Source organism: Macrotis lagotis, chromosome 1 (assembly GCF_037893015.1).
Source record: "Macrotis lagotis isolate mMagLag1 chromosome 1, bilby.v1.9.chrom.fasta, whole genome shotgun sequence".
In the NCBI taxonomy this organism is placed as follows: Eukaryota; Metazoa; Chordata; class Mammalia; order Peramelemorphia; family Peramelidae; genus Macrotis; species Macrotis lagotis.
The window spans coordinates 315,314,660-315,322,159 of NC_133658.1; the positions used below are offsets into that span (position 1 = coordinate 315,314,660).

The following is a 7,500-nucleotide window of genomic DNA, read 5'->3' on the forward strand; positions in this document are numbered from 1 at the left end:
TCAAGGCCAGTCGATAGGGGTGCCTATCATTTAGGCTTCACTGTTATCATCAGACATTATTGGTTTATTGTCGATTGTGATCATACAGGGTTCAGGCATGATGACTAGGAAGAACCCTGAAAAAAAACGAAAGGAAAATCCCAAGTAATAGGAAGGGGAGGAATAATGATTTGGCAGGACTCACGGGGGTGGGGGTTGGGGGGTGGAATTGTTCTTCAGCAACCATGTGTGTTCACAGAAAACCTAAACTTGTGACTACAAAGTTGGAAAGTTTAATTTTTCACCCTCTTGAACTGAGTCAGAAAAGATACTGTTTTGAACTACAGTGAGGCTATTCAATCAACCTATTTATCAGTGTATTCTTCAGTACAGAAAAGAAGAGTAAACAGCACCAGCAAGTCATTCCAGTAAGTTTGTAGAATTTACCTGGGAATCCTCTTCTGCTGTTAATTCCCCAAACCCTACACTAGCATTACCGATGATACACGGACAACAATTACAGCCTCATCTATTTCACAGCCTTGAGTTTCCACAGAGAGTGATTTAATAAAGTAGGAAGGAGGTTAGTTCCCTCCTCGGTACATCCCAGGCAGCCCTGATTCTCAGCTCCATAGCTGTTTGGTTTGGAAAACAGAGCCGTGGTTGCCAGTAAGGTTTAGAATTTGCCTGCCAGACAAGGGAATCTCTGCGAAGATTATTTTCCCTCTTGGGAGGCAAAACACAGATGGGGGAGTTAGGAGTCTTACAATATTTAGCTGCTACATTTGTGGTAGAAATTCTGCTGTCTGAATATTTGGAGTTTCTACATGGCCAGTTTGGCATCTCTGTAGATGGGCTCAGGTAGCCTGGTTCAGATGGATGGCTCAAGGTAGGCTGGTTAGGATGTGAAGAGTAGGAAGTAAGAGGCAGAGAACTAACTTCTTTTTAGACTTTGGACCATCTTTAAAAAAAGAAAGGAAGGAAGGAAGGAAGGAAGGAAGGAAGGAAGGAAGGAAGGAAGGAAGGAAGGAAGGAAGAAATATAGAGAGTCTGATGATTAAAAGCTACCAATTGGTGCAAATGTGACCATGATAGGAAAGCCATTTAGAGACATTGCTCAGAGCATGTCTGTGGCTATCTCCTTTAGCCTTGTGGTTGTAGGAGGCCAAGAGGCATTCAATTCAACAAACATTTCTTAAGCAAACATTTCTCTCTGCAAGGTACAATGCTAAGGGTAGGATAAAAACAAAATAATACCTGACCTCAGGGAGTTTATATTACAAGAAAATTGGATGAGGAGGATAGTGGGAATGGAGGAGGGGGAAGAATACAATATGTACATAAGGATGAAAATACGAACTAATTTTAAGTAGAAGAAACTGGTAATTATGGTGGGGGGGAGAGAGGGAGGAAGGAATCCACAAATTCCTCATTTTGAGATATCCTTTCAAGGAAGCTAGGAATTCTCTGAAGCAAATGCAAAGAAGGTTGCATTCCAGACTTGGAGGACTGCTTATTTAAGGGCATAAGGGCAAGGAGATGGCATGTTGTGCCTGAGGATTTGAAAGCAAGCTAGTGTGACTGGAGTGGGAAGTCAGTGATTTGAAATAATATAAAATGGAGGGATTTAAATGCAGACTGGGTTTAAATTTTATGACAGAGATAGTGAGGAACCATGGAAGATCTTTGAGTCGGGAATTTACATGGTCAGTTCTGTGTTTTAGTAGTGTCAATTTGGCAACTTTGTGAAGAACATTGAAGTGAGGAAAGACTAGAGTAAGGAAGATATCGCAATGATCCAGGTAGAAGCAATGAGAGTCTGAACTAGTGTAGAGGCTGTGTGTGTGTGTGTGTGTGTGTGTGTGTGTGTGTGTGTGTGTGTGGGGCATGGATATGAGAAATGTTGTAAAGAAAGGGTTAATAAGACAGCATATACTAGATATGGGTGATATTACCTGGATAACAGGAGAGATCACTCTCATGCCGTTAGAAATAGAAATATTTGGAGGATGGATTAATTTTTTTGAGAAATATATTATCTCATAATTTTTGCATTCTATTGACTGAATAAACAGGTCCATTCCACAGGTGGAGAAGTGATCCCTAGAAAGTTAAGTGACTAACTTGCCAATTCTCATTCTGTTATCTTGAGCCAGGTGTGGGGAACTGAGGACATTAGCTGAATTCAGCTTTTCACACTTGTCACCAATATGCTCATTCAAAACACATTTTCATTTTTTTTTTAACCTGGTATTTGCTCATTCCTCCTGAGATTGGATGAGTTGCATCAATCTTTTCACTATTCTTTCTCACCAAAGTGTGAATTTTAGTATTTAACCTTGGCATACATTAGACCTCTTGTAGGATAAAAAAAAAAACAATTAGTAGCTGAAGCTCTTTGGGATTGTTGTTGAAAGTGCAGAGGTGTTCCTGGGTAAGAAAAAATGTACCTTTACACCTTGGAATAGTTTTTAGGTCACATGAACTGGGATTAGGCCTGTAGATTTACATCAAAGGATGAATTCTATTGCTTGGAGAACAGGAAAGGGAACAGTTATTATGAAAAAAACCCCAAACTAACTTTTCTATGTTTCCTTTTTTAATATCATCACAAGTTTTTTTTTCTATTTAAGCAAATGACAAAAGTTAGATTATTTCTCTGTTGATTGTTGGGACTGAAGATTTAATGTCATTGTACTGGTGTCTAGGTCAAATGCAATAAAATGTGGTTAGTTGGTTAAAAATTTGTAACTTCTCAGGAGTTTAATTCAATCCTCTATTCATTCCCAGAAATCTAAGGCTACATTGACATACTATTCATTTCTACATGTTCAAAAAGAGTCTGATTTGTCAAACGAAGATCATTATAGGATGATTGGGCAGTTAGGTGGTACAGAGGATAGAGTTATAGACCTGGAGTCTAGAAGACTTATATTCTTAAATTCAAATCTGACTTAGACACTTACTGGTTGTTTGACCCTGGGTAAATCACTTAACCCTATTTGCCTCAGTTTCTCATCTGTAAAATGAACAGGAGAAGGAAAGGGCAAACTAGTCCAATATCTTTGCCAAGAAAGCTCCAAATAGGATTATGAAGAATCTGACATGATTGGAAAATGACTAAAAATAACAGTATAATCTAGGTCTCCTAAGACTTATAGAAAGAGTAGGGAGTCATCCTAATCTATATTCCTGGAGAATATGACTTCTGAGTCCCAAGACCATTTGTTGGGAAAGAAAAGTATTTTAATTGGGAGAAGTTCTTTCTTCAGGAAGATAATTCTCATAGTCAGGAAGAGAAAGTGTTTGGGGGCAAAAGAAATCCCAAGTTTCTAGGAGGGAACTCTACTCAAGATTTTTGAGCCTTTTTAGTCCATAGAAAAGCATCAGCAGGGTATAGTTTAACCAAAGGACAGTCTTACAGAAGTAAGAGGACCATATCATTTGAGGATTAGTTTCAGAAAGCTGAGTATGACGGGTTTGAAGAAGAGAGAACCAAAGGAGGCAGGGACAAAATGACTGTCTTCAAACAATCAGCTAAGTGATATGGAAGAGAGAATGCTGGACACAGAATTAGGAAGAGTTGAGTTCAAATCCAGCCCCAGTTATATTTTAGCTGTGTGACCCTGATCAAGTCAATTAATTTTTCTAACCCTCATTTTCCTCATCTGTAAAATGAAACAATAACTGCTTTGCTAGGTTGTTGTGAAGATCAGCTGAGATATCATATGTAAAGCACTTTGCAACCTTAAATTGCTATGTAAATACTAGTTATTATTTTTTATTCAAGTAATTTAAAGTTCTTTCATATGGAAGAGCAATTAGATTTGGTCTACTTCATCCCAGAGGGCAGAACCACGAACAACTAAATGTAGAGGTTGCAGACTCAACATAAAGGAAAACTTATTAATAATTAGAATCGTCTGGAAATAGAATGGATTGTCTTGGGAGGTTCTGGGCTCCATTTTTTTCTTTTAAAGTTTTATTGTCTTTTGTTTTGAAATCAATCTTTTCCTCTTAGCTCCTTTCCACCTTCAACACACAATGAAACTTTCTTTGCAACCAAAATGCAGCACATTTAATCAAAAGCAACGGATGTCTTTATGAGATGTGACTGTATAAACCACTTTCCACATCTGTTAGTTCTCTACTGCTCTACTGTGAGGAAGGAGGTGTGTGCTTCATCATCACCATCTTGGACTGAAGATAATGTTTTAATTGATCAGATTTGACTGCCTTCCAGTCTTGAATTCATTTACAGTCTTTGAATACATTATTCTTCTGATTTTTTCTTTTTATAATTTTTTTATTTATTCAATTACATGTAAAGATAGTTTTCAATATTCATTTTCTATAAAATTCTGAGTCTTTTGATTCTTTTTACTTTAATCTTTATCTCTTCATCCAAATTTCCTTGTTCTCTTTCTGAATTCCTTAGATTGGTTATTTTTTTATGGCAAGACAATAGTCTATGGCATTCATCTAAGAAAAGGGACTGAACCTATAAATTTAATGTTGTAAGAAATTCTTAAGTGAGGAAACTCCTGCTACCGAAGCAGGTTGGTACCTTTTCTGCAATTTATAGACTTCAAGTGAGAAGCTATGTCTTACCTGAAATCATATAGCCAATATATGGAACAGGTAGATCTCAAACTCAGATTTCCAGGTTTTGAGAGCAGTTGTCTATTGATCCTCTCATTTACCACAGTATATCCCCCATTGGAAGAACCAAATTTATTTTCAGTTATTTTGTTTATGGATTTCTTTTCAGTGAAGAGGTCTTCAAGTAAAAGTTGGAAAACTTCTTCAGGGATGTATATTCAGTAACTTCTGAAGTGCTTTCCCCCTTTCTGATATTCCCTGATTTGTGATCTTCAGATCATTGTGAACCCTCAAGAGATCCCAGTTTGTTCATCTCTGAAACCAGGATAAAAATATTGACATCTAATTCACATGACTATTGTGAGAAAAGTGCTTTCTAAATGTTAAAACACTATGTGGTGTTCCAAAAGTTTAAGTTTTAATAGCATAAATAAGTTGAATAGGTTAAAACAACTCCTAAACTTTTGGGACATTCTTTACACTTATGAGATCACTATTATTATTATCACCATCATTTAAATGTGAATTATTATTTCTGGTGATATGATATCTATCATTTTGAAGGGTCAGAGAATATTTTAGATACTACTAGAAAATTCTAGCTATGACCAATATAGTTGTTTGTTATTGGTTTGCTCTTGTGTCTTTTTTTAGCTTTGTTGTAAATGAAGGTTATTGGCTGTTTTCTAATTTTTTTGGATTTTTCAAAGCTGGGGATTTGGTTTCTATTTTGCAAAGTTCCATTGGCTTTGAATGAGGGCCAAGTTTCACCTTGCTTCCCTGCCTCTTAAATCATCAAAGCTCCCCCTATTTTTTTTCTTTGTTCTTCCTTCTTCATTCTTACAGATCCATGATCCCATAGTTAGGTGCAGAGCAGATATAGATGGTGGGGCTGCTCTTTACATTTTGTTAACAAAGGTATCTGGAGAAGTGCTAGGTCCCATTCCATATTGGGCAATATTAATTCCAAAACAGCTTTCATAATTTATTTAGTTACTGTTGATAAAAAAAGTGTCTAGCATGCAGAATAAGGTCCTCAAATAAATCTATTCTATGGTAGGCTGTTAATCTGGGATGTAATTGGGCTTCTTTTTCCTTAGTTAAACTTTGACATCTCATCTTGCCATGGCTGTGGCCCAAGAAGTCTTCTACTTCTTTAATTTTGATATATATTATTTTAAATTCCATAAATGCCTTGATCAAGTAATGCTCCATAGATATAACATTTGACAGATGTGGAGTACTTTGTCTCATACTTCTTTGCATTACTCACCAAGTAGTACCACCAAGAAGCCTGGCATCCAGCAGATACTCAATAAATATTTCCTAATTAATTGATAGACTAAATGAATTCTAATTTTTAAGATTTCTCTTTTTTTGTTTTTGTTTTTTAGGGGTTTTTTTGCAAGGCAAACAGGGTTAAGTGGCTTGCCCAAGGCCACACAGCTAGGTCATTATTAAGTGTCTGAGACTGGATTTGAACCCAGGTACTCCTGACTCCAGGGCCGGTGCTTTATCCACTATGCCACCTAGCTGCCCCTTAAGATTTCTTTAGTTAGCTTTATGTACAGTAACTGTCAAGTGTCAAATGGATTGAAGTTTCTGATATTATTGGAGGCACCATAGTATGCTGGAAATGTGACTGAAATTGGAGACAGAATAATCTAGATTTCAATACTGACTCTGCCTCATGTTAACTTATGTGACCCTCTTGTTACCTGTGTGACCCTTCTCTAGACCTGTTTCTTCATTTAGAAAATGAGTAGGTTGGATTATAGGTACTCTAAAGTATCTTTCAGTTTTAAATCTATAAGCCCCCCCCCCCACTTAGGAATGCTTCCCTTTATTGTGTGTTGGATCTGGAGTCAGGAATAACCTAAATTCAAATCTAATTTTAGACACTTATCAGTTGTATGATCTTAGGTAAGTCATTTCATTTCTGTCTGTATCTACATCCATAAAATGGGAATAATAATAATAACAGCCACCTCCTAGGAATATCAAATGATGAAATAATATTTGTAAACCAATTTTCAAACCTTAAATCACCTTGTGATTTTTTATTATTAAAATTGTTATTTTATTATTGTTGTTATTTGTTGCTATTTTAATCTAACTTGACAATATCCAAGAAGATACAATTATAATTGGTACTGAAGCTGGCTTCCATACAACTTAAGAGCTTTGGTCACAGACCAAGGTCATTAGTTCTTCTGATCAGATTGTATGTTTATTCCTCACCAATCCATGTGATAATCTGCTTAGAGGAAGTAAAGGTCCTCAAATTTCTAGAACAAGGATTGTCAGTATGTAGTTGGTGCTTAATATGTGTTTGTAATTTTTGGTGATAACTGAGTAATTTTTGCTCAGTAATTCCTGCAAAGATTAACAAGCAAACATTTGTCTAAACCCTTCTTGACCCTCATTATATTTATTTTCAAAAGAAAATGAAACTTGTATCAGCAATTCTGCATGGATTCATGACACCAAACTTCTTAGTGAACATAAAAGCACTGTGGGATTCATAGTAGTCTAGTGTTATCTAAGTAGCTGGGGAAGAAAGACATCCAAAAACTACCAGAAAGGGGTCACCAGGATATTGGCAAGTCTGGCAGACATTTCCATTGCATGCATGATAAACTGGCATTTCCCTCCCTATGAGTTGGGGTTCTGAAAAGAGGGATTTGAACAGGACAGTTTTATTCCTGTTGTTTCTTTCCTCAATTTAAATTTAGGCAAGACACATCTTTGAGGAGGGAGCCTTCCTCTTCTTCCTAAGCAAATAGGAAACTGCTTGGACAGGATCTTTGCATCTCAGTCTGTTCTCACAGTTGTTCAGTTGCTGACTGGCACAGCCAAGTCAACTCAGTTCAGTATTATTCTCCCCTTTAATAGTGGATTATCAAAGGATATGAATTC

At 36.6% G+C, this 7,500-nt stretch overlaps 1 protein-coding gene across 11 annotated transcripts in view; it reads left to right on the forward strand.

Moving 5' to 3' along the window:
• The window catches only part of ZNF536 (zinc finger protein 536), a 590,155-nt gene that overhangs the window by 155,451 nt on the left and 427,204 nt on the right, over positions 1-7,500 (forward strand). The gene's annotated exons all lie outside the window — the stretch shown is intronic.